The sequence below is a fragment of the Lolium rigidum genome, chromosome 6 (genome assembly GCF_022539505.1).
Source record: "Lolium rigidum isolate FL_2022 chromosome 6, APGP_CSIRO_Lrig_0.1, whole genome shotgun sequence".
In the NCBI taxonomy this organism is placed as follows: Eukaryota; Viridiplantae; Streptophyta; class Magnoliopsida; order Poales; family Poaceae; genus Lolium; species Lolium rigidum.
The window spans coordinates 157,804,654-157,817,645 of NC_061513.1; the positions used below are offsets into that span (position 1 = coordinate 157,804,654).

A 12,992-nucleotide genomic window follows, 5' to 3' on the forward strand; every position below is an offset into this window, starting at 1 on the left:
GGAGGCATTGCGGGCCGTCGCTCTGAGGGACTGGGGCCAGCCGCATCCCTAGTTGTTCCCGGCTCTACTGTGTTGCCAGTCGCTGCCCGCCGGTGGGTTTCTGACCGCAAATATGTGTTTTGAATTTGCCTCTTGATGCTCTCTTTTGCTTCAAATACTATCTCTTGCGAGTGCATCATTAAAACTGCTGAGCCCATCTTAATGGCTATAAAGAAAGAACTTCTTGGGAGATAACCCATGTGTTTATTTTACTACAGTAATTTTGTTTTTTTATTTTGAGTCTTGGAAGTTGTTACTACTGTAGCAACCTCTCCTTATCTTAGTTTTATTGCATTGTTGTGCCAAGTAAAGTCTTTGATAGTAAGGTTCATACTAGATTTGGATTATCGCGCGAAATGCAGTTTCTTCGTTGTCACGAATTCGGGCCTAATTCTCCGTAGGTAACTCGAGAAAATTATGCCAATTTACGTGAGTGATTCTCGAGATATGTACGCAACTTTCATTCAATTTGAGCATTTTCATCTGAGCAAGTCCGGTGCCTCAATAAAATTCGTATTTACGAATCGTTCGTTTTGACGGATTCTGCCTTTTATTTCGCATTGCCTCGTTTTGATATGCTTGATGGATTTTTCTATTCCATTAACTTTCGGTAGCTTTGTGCAATATCCGGAAGTGTTAAGAATGATTATGTCACCTCTGAACATGTAAATTTTGATTGTGCACTAACCCTCTAATGAGTTGTTTTGAGTTTGGTGTGGAGGAAGTTTTCAAGGATCAAGAGAGGGAGATGATACGATATGATCAAGGAGAGTGAAAGCTCTAGGCTTGGGGATGCCCCGGTGGTTCATCCCTACATATTTCAAGAAGACTCAAGCATCTAAGCTTGGGGATGCCTTGGGCATCCCCTTCTTCATCGACAAATTATCAGGTTCCTTCTCTTGAAACTATATTTTTATTCGGTCACATCTTATGTACTTTACTTGGAGCGTCTGTGTGATTTTATTTTTGTTTTGTTATTTTCATTCTCTCGAATAAATACATGCTTGTGTGGGAGAGAGACACGCTCCGCTGGTTCGTATGAACACATGTGTTCTTAGCTTTTAATGTTCATGGCGAAGGTTGAAACTGCTTCGTTAATTGTTATATGGTTGGAAACGGAAAATGCTACATGTAGTAATTGGTAAAATGTCTTGAATAATGTGATACTTGGCAATTGTTGTGCTCATGTTTAAGCTCTTGCATCATATACTTTGCACCTACTCCCTCCGTTCCTTTTTAATTGACTCGGATTTAGTACAAACTTGTACTAAATTCGAGTCAATTAAAAAAGAACGGAGGGAGTATTAATGAAGAAATACATAGAGCTTGCTAAAATTTGGTTTGCATATTTGGTCTCTCTAAAGTCTAGATAATTTCTCGTATTGAGTTTTGAACAACAAGGAAGACGGTGTAGAGTCTTATAATGTTTAGAATATGTCTTTTATGTGAGTTTTTCTGCACCGGTTCATCCTTGTGTTTGTTTCAAATAACCTTGCTAGCCTAAACCTTGTATCGAGAGGGAATACTTCTCATGCATCCAAAATCCTTGAGCCAACCACTATGCCATTTGTGTCCACCATACCTACCTACTACATGGTATTTCTCCGCCATTCCAAAGTAAATTGCTTGAGTGCTACCTTTAAAATTTCCATCATTCGCCTTTGCAATATATAGCTCATGGGACAAATAGCCTAAAAACTATTGTGGTATTGAATATGTACTTATGCACTTTATCTCTTATTAAGTTGCTTGTTGCGCGATAACCATGTTCCTGGGGACGCCATCAACTACTCTTTGTTGAATATCATGTGAGTTGCTATGCATGTCCGTCTTGTCTGAAGTAAGGGAGATTTACCACTTTATTGGTTAGAGCATGCATATTGTTAGAGAAGAACATTGGGCCGCTAACTAAAGCCATGAATCATGGTGGAAGTTTCGGTTTTGGACATATATCCTCAATCTCATATGAGAACATTAATTGTTGCAACATGCTTATGCATTAAAGAGGAGTCCATTATCTCGTTGTCTATGTTGTCCCGGTATGGATGTCTAAGTTGAGGATAATCAAAAGCGAGAAATCCAAATGCGAGCTTTCTCCTTAGACCTTTGTACAGGCGGCATGGAGGTACCCCTTTGTGACACTTGGTTAAAACATGTGTATTGCGATGATCCCGATAATCCAAGCTAATTAGGACAAGGTGCGGGCACTATTAGTACACTATGCATGAGGCTTGCAACTTGTAAGATATAATTTACATGATACATATGCTTTATTACTACCGTTGACAAAATTGTTTCATGTTTTCAAAACCAAAGCTCTAGCACAAATATAGCAATCAATGCTTCCCTCTGCGAAGGGCCATTCTTTTACCTTTTATGTTGAGTCAGTTCACCTATCTCTCTCCACCTCAAGAAGCAAACACTTGTGTGAACTGTGCATTGATTCCTACATACTTGCATATTGCACTTGTTATATTACTTTGCATTGACAACTATCCATGAGATATACATGTTATAAGTTGAAAGCAACTGCTGAAACTCAATCGTCCTTGTGTTGCTTCAATACCTTTACTTTGATTTATTGCTTTATGAGTTAACTCTTATGCAAGACTTATTGATGCTTGTCTTGAAAGTACTATTCATGAAAAGTCTTTGCTTTATGATTCAGTTGTTTACTCATGTCATTACCATTGTTTTGATCGCTGCATTCATTACATATGCTTACAATAGTATGATCAAGGTTATGATGGCATGTCACTCTAGAAATTATCTTTGTTATCGTTTACCTGCTCGGGACGAGCAGGAACCAACCTTGGGGATGCTGATACGTCTCCGACGTATCGATAATTTCTTATGTTCCATGCCACATTATTGATGATATCTACATGTTTTATGCATACTTTATGTCATTATTATGTGTTTTCCGGAACTAACCTATTGACAAGATGCCGAAGGACCAGTTCCTGTTTTCTGCTGTTTTTGGTTTCAGAAATCCTAGTAAGGAAATATTCTCGGAATCGGACGAAATCAACACCGAAGATCTTAGAATCCCCGGGAGCTTCCAGAACACCCGAGAACCGTTAGAGAGGGGCCACAGGGGGCCCACACATGGTGGCGGCGCGGCCCAGGAGGGGGGCGTGCCGCCCTAGTGTCTGGTGGCCCCAGACCCCTTCTGACCTTGCCCTCCCGCCTATTTAAAGCTTCCATCGCGAAAACCCTGACACGTTCGACGAAACCAGAGAAAACCTTCAAGAGCCGCCGCCATCGCGAAGCCAAGATCTGGGGGACAGACGTCTCTGTTCCGGCACGCCGCCGGGACGGGGAAGTGCCCCCGGAAGGCTCCTCCATCGACACCACCGCCATCTTCATCAACGCTGCTGTCTCCCATGAGGAGGGAGTAGTTCTCCATCGAGGCTAAGGGCTGTACCGGTAGCTATGTGGTTAATCTCTCTCCTATGTGCTTCAATACAATAATCTCATGAGCTGCCTTACATGATTGAGATTCATATGATGATGCTTGTAATCTAGATGTCATTATGCTAGTCAAGTGGGTTTTACTTATGTGATATCCGGAGACTCCTTGTCCCACGTGTGTAAAGGTGACAGTGTGTGCACCGTGTGGGTCTCTTAGGCTATATTTCACAGAATACTTATTCACTGTTATGAATGGCATAGTGAAGTGCTTATTTATATCCCTTTATGATTGCAATGTGTTTTGTATCACAATTTATCCGTGTGCTACTCTAGTGATGTTATTAAAGTAGTTTATTCCTCCCGCACGGTGTAATGGTGACAGTGTGTGCATCGTGTAGTACTTGGCGTAGGCTATGATTGTGATCTCTTGTAGATTATGAAGTTAACTATTGCTATGATAGTATTGATGTGATCTATTCCTCCTTTCGTAGTGTGAAGGTGACGAGTGTGCATGCTATGTTAGTACTTGGTTTGGTTATGTTGATCCGTCATGCACTCTAAGGTTCTTTAAATATGAACATTGAATATTGTGGAGCTTGTTAACTCCGGCATTGAGGGTTCGTGTAATCCTACACGATTAGTGGTGTTCATCATCCAACAAGAGGGTGTAGAGTCTAGCATCTATCTATTTATTCTATTATGTGATCAATGTTGAGAGTGTCCACTAGTGAAAGTATAATCCCTAGGCCTTGTTCCTAAATATCGCTATCGCTTGCTTGTTTACTTGTTTTACTCGCATCTTTACTTCCTGCAATATTAATACCATCAACCGCACGCCGGCAAGCACTTTTCTGGTGCCGTTGCTACTGCTCATACTTATTCATACCACCTTTATTTCACTATCTCTTCGCCGAACTAGTGCACCTATTAGGTGTGTTGGGGACACAAGAGACTTCTTGCTTTGTGGTTGCAGGGTTGGATGAGAGGGATATCTTTGACCTCTTCCTCACTGAGTTCGATAAACCTTGGGTGATCCACTTAAGGGAAACTTGCTGCTGTTCTACAAACCTCTGCTCTTGGAGGCCCAACACTGTCTACAAGAATAGAAGCACCTGTAGACATCAAACGGCTGAGGAGGAAAATCCTGAGGAGGTCGCCGCCGCCACCGTCAAAAAGATGTTGAGCCCAAACACACTCCGTGCTACGGTTACGGCGATGGAAGATGGTCCAGTACAACCCAAGAAGAGGAAGAGGCCAAATAAGAAGGACGCCAAAGACAAGGCGGTGGCCAAAGACAAGGACAAGGTGGCACTCCTTGACAAGTTGCCAAACAATTGGTGACCTCTGCATCACTTGGGTGAACCGATGCTGCCGGAGCATGTCCTCAAGTTACTCACCGGGGATATGGCGAGCTTGCATAACCAAGTCCAGTATTTGGAGAAGCTGACTTCTCAAATCAAAAGATCCTAGTTACCCTCTCTTCGTGGCGAAGGTGCCAAGCGGCATGAACTTCATCGAGAAGTACCCCGCGGACTTGTGCTTCATCCGGTTCAATGACATCTTCGGCATCTTTCGCATGCAAATGCTCCACTTTAGTGTGGTTCGCCTAGTTGCTCTTAGCTTGTCTTCCCGGATCGTTAAGGAGGGACGCCGACCATCGCGATAATGGACCCCTTCTATATGCGGGAGAGCATCATCCGCAACCACGGGGATCGGGCGATTGCCACCCGGCAGGTCGAGGATTTCATGCTCGGCGAACATTAAGAAGGGCGCCATTCTCATCCCTTACTTCCCCGAGTAAGTAATCACTCGCTATTCCCCATCACCATTCTATCCTATATCTCCATTTGCATTTCCAAAGGTTAATCCGTGTGTTTTCCGCAGAGACAAGTTATGCACCCTCATCGTCGTGCACCCGCAACACTCGCATGCAGTCTATCTCGACTCGGGTAGGGACGAGAAGAAAGACTACTCCCACATCAGGGCCCTTCTCAATGATGCTCTCACCAGCTTCGCCAACAAGGCAGGCCCCCTCAAAGTAGAGAGGAAATCCCGAGGAGGCTTGGTCTTAACCCACACAACCAACTTCCCCTGCCTCAGGCAGTCGAAGGAAGATAATGGGATGGACGCGTGGTACACCATCCTTCAGATGCAGGAGTACATAAAGTACGCAGATGACATGTTGCTGCCATAGAATCTCAGAAAGAGGTTTGGAAACATGGCGGATGCCAATGATAGAGAGATTAGGAAGAACTGGGGTCGCATCCAGCAGTTCATTTGCACGATACTTGTGCAGGATGTCAACAATAGGTCTGGTGAGTTCTTCTACGGCTACGGTCTACCACCTAATGACGAGATAGAACTCCGCTTGGAGATGTCGCGTGATGAGAGGCCGTTCAACACGCTTGAGGGCTGCCGTCCATTCCCCCTAGGCGTACAACCTGATCCTATACGACGGGAACACTATTGCTAAAGCTTGAACGATATGTCTTTGAACTTCCGTATTGTAATACTTGCTACATATTCCCATAGAATCGACTTGTTGCTTTTATTTAGTTGTATGGATGTGCATGTGAACATGTGTCTATAGTTTCATTTACTTTGCTATATATTTCAAGATTATGGCGTAGATACCTTAATAATTATTTGCATTTACTCGACCCTACTTGCCTCGTATTTGGAGTTTGCCGATGATTAGAATGTTCGGTCACTCGTACACTCGGGGGTGGAGCCAGTGAGCCTTGGTGCGATGGCCACAAGTATCAATCTATTGTGCATCCTACCTAGCCTCACTGACTCCATCCATGGATGTTAATATGTTTTTCGACCGACAAAGTATGAGGCACGCTATTTAATTCGTACTACTTGTCTTTTATTTGAGTTCGCACTTCTTAATTGCATTGGCCGATGATTAAAATGTTTGGTCACTTGTACACTCCGGGGTGGGGCCGGTGAGGCTTGGTGTGATGGCCACAAATATCAATCTATTGTGCATCCTACCTAGCCTCGCTGACCCCATCCCTGTATGTTATTATTTATTTCGACCAACAAAGTATGAGGCACATGCTATTTAGTTCATACTACTTGTCTCTTATTTGATTTGGCACTTGTTCATTGCATTGGTACTAACGTTTTACTTGTCTTGTGCATGGAGATGCCGACGACATATGTCGTGTACAAGGGGAGGGTTCCTGGAGTCTACGACGACCGGGAGGACTTGTCGGAGACAGGTGCACCGTTTCGGCGGCAACGAGCTACAAGGGATACCCTACTAGGGTGGAGGCGGAAGGAAGATACGCCCGTTATCTAGCGGGAGAGATGAGGGACATGAGGAGGAACCGGATGAAGACCATGGCCTTCGTGATGATGGTCATCGTGACCATGTTGGTCATGTTGTATGTGATTGTAGTTTAGGTTATGTGAGGTGTATAACGACACTTGCGACGACTATGTACCGAGACTTCTAACTTTGTGAAACTTCGTCCTTCGGTGTTGCATATGCACATGTGTTGTATGAATCAACATTCCGAACGAGACTTGTGTATTTGTGTATTGATACCGAAATGAGACTTGGCTCTCTATGTGCTTCTCATATTGCATGTTCTGCTGTATAAATATGAAGCGTATGTTGTAAATATATACTGTTTGTCAAATATGTATTCTAATATGCTTGGAAAAAAGCTGAAAAAAGAATTTTCGAATTTATTGCCGGCGCACCTAAATGACCCATCTGCCGGCGCACGTGGCATGCGCCGATCGTCGGAAGCACTACTCGCCGGCGCAGCTGGCCGGGTGCGCCGGTGGAACTTGTCCTTTGCGGCGAAGTGTCGATGGCGCACCGGCCAGTATCCATCCTATCGCCGGCGCACCGCACCGGTGCGCCGGCGGTGGCTGATTATCACCGGCCCGTTCGCACTGGCGGGCTCGTGGTGCGCCGGCAATGGGCCTTTTAGGTTCGCCGGCGGTAGACCTTTTCCTTGTAGTGTACAAAAGTAACAGCTGACATGAATGAACAACTATGCAAAAGTTTTTCTGACCAAGAAATTTCTGATGCATTATTCCAAATTGGACCTTTGAAGGCACCAGAACCAGATGGATTTCCAGCAAGGTTCTACCAGCGTAATTGGGGGTTGATCAAGGAGGACATTATTGGAGCGGTTAAGGTATTTTTTACATCTGGGACTATGCCTAGTCATGTGAATGACACATCAATTGTCTTGATTCCGAAGATACCTCATCCAGAAAGCTTCAAAGATTTTCGTCCTATTAGTCTTTGTAACGTTGTGTACAAGATTGTTTCGAAATGCTTAGTGAATCGCCTTCGGCCTCTGCTAAATGATTTGATTTCTGAAAATCTAAGTGCATTTATCTCAGGGAGGCTAATTACTGATAATGCAATTATTGCTTTCGAGTGTACCCACTTTATTCAACAGGCTAATGCAAATTCTCCGTATTGTGCTTACAAATTGGACTTATCAAAGGCCTATGACAGGGTGGATTGGGACTTTTTGGAAAAATCTCTTCTAAAGTGGGGCTTCTCTCGCCACGTGGGTAAACTCGGATTATGGAGTGTATTAAATCCGTAAAGTATTCGGTCAAGTTCAATGGGAAGTTATTGAATCAATTTTCTCCAACGCGGGGACTTCGCCAAGGTGACCCTTTGTCACCTTTCCTATTCTCGTTTGTTGCCGATGCTTTGTCGGGGTTGTTACATAAAGCGGCATTGGATAATTTGCTTGGAACCGATAAGGATCTCGCGGAGAGCACCAGGGATATCTCATCTTCTGTTTGCAGATGATACCATGCTTTTCTTCAAAGCTAATGCAGCGCAAGCTACTGTGGTGAAGAATGTGTTGAACACCTATGCGGAGGCAACCGGACAACTTATGAATCCGGAGAAGTGTTCCATTCTCTTTGCAGAATCGTGTCCTGCTAATTTAGTCCAAGAAGTGAAGCAAATATTGGATGTATCACAGGAGGTCTTTGATCCTAAATACTTGGGTCTACCTGTCCCTGATGGTCGTATGCGTAAGGGTCGATTCGAGTCCTTGCAAGCAAGATTGAGTAGCAGATTGATTGACTGAGGTCGAAAGGTATATGGCTTCGGGAGCTAAGGAAGTTCTAATCAAGGCGGTGGCACAAGCCATACCAACTTATGTGATGAGTGTGTTCAAGCTGCTCGCCTCGGTATGTGATGAACTTACAAAATTGGTTCGACAATATTGGTGGGGAGTGGAAAATGGGAAACGGAAAATGGCATGGCTTGCATGGGATAAGATGATCCTCCCAAAAACCCATGGGGGTTGGGTTTTAGAGATATGAGAATGTTTAACCAGGCCCTTCTAGCTAAACAAGCTTGGCGACTGATTGATAATCCAGAAATCTTGTGTGCAAGGCTATTAAAAGCAAAGTATTATCCAAGTGGTAATATTTTAGATACTGTATTTACAGGAAATGCGTCTACGGTGTGGCAAGGTATTGAGTATGGTTTGGTTCTCCTGAAAAAAGGTATGATATGGAGGGTGGGAAACGGAAGAAATATACGAGCCTGGAGGGATCCCTGGATTCCGAAAGACCCAACATTTCGCCCAATTTCAGAGAAAGGGGAATGTAGATATAACCGTGTATCTGACTTCTTGGATGTACATGGTTCTTGGAACATAGGCTGTTTGCAAAAATATTTTCGGCCTATAGATGTTGAAGCAATTATAAAAATAAGACCTTCACCTCGTCTGCAGAATGACGTTCTGGCTTGGCATCCTGAAAAATCGGGAAGCTTTACTGTCCGTAGTGCATATCATTTGGCGGTGTCAGACCATATTTTGCAATATGTGGGTGGTGCTGCGAGTTCTAGGCCTGATGGTAGAAGGCCAGTGTGGAACTTAGTATGGAAATCTACACTGCCTCAAAAGATGAAAATCTTCACGTGGAAGGTAGTAACAGGAGCGCTTGCTACATACGCAAATATGCAGAGGACGGCATTTGGAAACTGTCAGCCTGTCGGTTATGTGGACTAACTGAAGAAGACTCGTACCATGCTTTAGTATAATGTCCTACTGCTATGAAAATATGGGAATGCATGGGGGAGGTCTGGCCTATACCGGCTACAACATCTATACAACATACTGGCCAAGAGTGGTTATTTGATCTGCTGAGTTCAGTCTCTGAAGATGCAAGGAACATGATCATTATGGTGATATGGAGAACACTACACCACAGCACAGTATTCCCAACTGATGTTGGTCGGCGATAGTCACCATCTCCGATCGATTGTCGGTTGGAAAAACTTCTATCAAACCGTTGGTCGGTAAAGTTGTATGTACACCATCTAATTGTCGGTCGGAAATGTTAATTTTTTTCGTGTCCAACCATCGGTCGGGAGTACAACAATCAGCATCAAACTGTCGGTCGGCAATCAATGCCGACCAACAGCTCGTTGCTAACTGGGCCAGCAATGCCTCCGCGCGCGACTGAAAGTTTTAAGCGCCAAAATTTAGCCCAACCCGCGAATTCGGCCTAAGAAGCGCCAAACCGAGATGGTATATATACAGTAGCTAACCCTAAGTGTCTTATCTGCTATCCCTCTCTCACTCAGGCGGCGGCGGCGGCGGCGGCGGCTCCGACCCGCTCGCTGATCCAGCAGATCTAGTCCTTCGTCTGCTCGACCTACTGCATCGGCTAATAGCACTAGGTGCACGTCGCGCCGGCTCTTCCCGTGATGAACCAGATCGGCGGGGCCTCTTGGACGGCTCACTCGGTTCCCTAATCGCCCCGTGCGCTTGCTCGCTCAGCGATGTGGCTCCTTATTTCAGGGCGCCGGTGTGGCGATGATGAGCCAGCCGAGGTCCAGCGTTGCAGGCTCTCTGGCATGGCTCCCCTGTCCCAGGACTCGGCCGCCCTGAGCTCAATCGGCGCAGCAGCAGCTGTAGACCGAGAGGGATCAGGTGTCTTCGTCTTAGGGGACGGTTCCCCCAGGCGCGGTGGTCGGCCGTACTTCGCACTCCATCTTCCAGAGGTGTGCAGCGCTGCTGAGGCGCTCCTGAGCGGCGACAGTTGAAGGATATGAAGGCACGCGGCAAAACATGGAACAGCTGGCGCAGCTGCGCAACGGTGCGTCCCCTCCCTCAGTTTCAACCTCTTTCAATTTGTTGTGTGTTGTCTGCTCGTTCCAACTAATGGTTTACGTTTATGTACTCCATTACAGCTGAAGCAATGATGTTCTCAACTCTTAGAAATCACCCAAGAATCGAGATTTGCTTTAGTAACTACCCTGGAAGGTACATTTTGTTGTTTCTGTGAAGATATTAGTCACTAGCATCTAGTGGAAATACATGTAGCTGATTAGAACAGTATAAGATTTGGACTGTGTATGTGTAGTTGTTTAGTACATGATTGATACATGGATATAACATTCTAATGAGTTATGTAACCTGAAAAGCAATCTCAAAGCGATCTGTAGCATAAGTTCTTGTTGCTTGGCTGTGAAGCTCTGTTCATTCTTTTTGGAAATAAATGGTCTGGCTGGGCATGGACTCCCAGAGATGGCCATGCTCTGTGTACTATCGTACGGTGTATTTTCATGTAATCACTAATGGTCTTAGTGAAATGTAATATTACACTCCTAATGTGCATGAGTCATGCGTGCTGAAACTCACAACTTACAGATCTGTCATTTCCTTAATGCTTGTAGAGTGTATCTGTGCTTCAGAAACTAGTAATAAATAAAAGACTTACTTTGGTTTAGCTGTTTGCTGTTAATTTGTATTGCCAATGCGAGTGCCATGTTATATAATGCTATATGTTCTTCTGGATGATCAGTTATGTTTTTTAGTTTCTAGTCTTCTGGATGATCAGTTATGTTTTTTAGTTTCTAGCCTTCGTGCAAATTTACACCAGCGAATTGTCAGATTTGATCATGTCAAGACCGCTAATGTTCCTGTTATTTTGTTAATTTGCTATTTCAATGGAAAGCAGCAATGCCTCCAGTATGTTCTCACATAATCACATGAGCATCTTCTATATGATATGTAGGGTGACAGGTTGATCATTACAAATTTGGTTGTTGTGAAAATAATCAATGCATGTGCAGTGCAGCTGCACAATACTGTTTGTGTGAAACTAATCAATCTCATGCTTGCACGTTTTGTATCTGCAGGTATCCTGTTTGGAGAAAGAATTATCATATGGAGTTTGTGTTGGAGCATGTGCTGGGATATTTAATGTTATAGAGTATATAAACTGTCTCATTAGACATGCAGATTTTAGCCACATTTTGTAACCGTGTTATATCTTGGAATCACGTTTAGAAAAAATGAAAATTATGTATGAGTAGTGGGTGCCATTACTGTTGGGTTGTGGATTAATATCGTTTGATAGTTTGTATCATATGCATGTTGATATGTTGAATTAAATGTTGTGAAACATGCCAATTTGAAGGATATTTGGCCAACAATGGCAACGGTCAATTCAAAAAAAGAAAAAATGGCCACGGTCTAATTTCTGAAATTTTTCTAAATGTGAACCGATGATCGCTTTGTTGGTCGGGAAAGGCTCAGATAGCCTGGTGGAAAGTTGGTCGGCAATACTTGTACTGTCATATTGTGGGTCGGCATTCCATGTTGGTTGGGAAAAATAACGTTGGTCGGGAATAATATGTTGGTCGGGAAAGTTTTTGCATGGTTGACGGACTGTTGGTCGGCAAAGGTATGTCGGTCGGGAAAGCCCTTTGCCGACCGGACATACGGTGACCGACCATGTCGGTCGGCAAAACTGATCCCCGACCAACTTTCTGTCACTGAAAGCGGCTTTCCCGACCAATTTATCTGTTGGGGATGTAGTGCTGTGGTGTAGTGAGAATTTGGCAATTGAGAAATGATTTTCTTCACGGAAAGGTTTGCCCTCCAACTGAAGTAACCAAAAGGTATCTTTGTAGCTACTATGATACACTGTGTCAAATCCGACAACAGTCAGTATCTGAAATTATCAAAGGGAAAAAACCATGCGTTACTACGGTGCGTCCTGCTTGTGAGACGAGGAAGGCTCCAAGTTCCCCATGGCCGAGGCCTGCACCTGGTTGGGCTGCCCTCTCAGTAGATGGTTCCTTTGATGTAGAAGGTAGAGCAGGAACTGGTATGATTCCGCGAGATTCTAATGGCGCAGATCATCGTCTCGGCTTGTCGAGTCCTTTATAATTGCAATGATGCGGCTGGAATCGGAAGTTAGTGCTGCGATGGAAGGGTTAGCTTTGGCTTATGAGTGGTCGGAGTTGCCTATTATCATCCAATCTGACTGTGATGTGGCCCTTTCGGCTTTGAAGGAGAGTGGACGCAATAGAACAGTATATGGTCAGTTGTTTGATGAAGTGAAGCGTCTCATGAATCTTTGAGAAATTATACTCGTGAAATTAGATTGTGATCAAAATAGAGTTGCACATAGCCTAGCAAATTTGGGTAGAGGTGGAGATTGTACTGCTTGTTGGGTACGTTCTGCTCCAGAGTGTGTGTCACAACTTTTGCTAGCTGATTGTAATTCTATACCTG

The 12,992-nt window shown here is 44.2% G+C and overlaps 1 long non-coding RNA gene across 1 annotated transcript; it reads left to right on the forward strand.

Annotated features, from left to right (window-relative positions):
- The first annotated feature begins 10,049 nt into the window (after positions 1–10,049).
- Positions 10,050–11,918, forward strand: LOC124666515. Its single transcript, XR_006990910.1, has 3 exons — positions 10,050–10,563; positions 10,658–10,730; positions 11,609–11,918. It is a non-coding gene; the product is annotated as an uncharacterized LOC124666515 (long non-coding RNA).
- Positions 11,919–12,992: the final 1,074 nt, after the last annotated feature.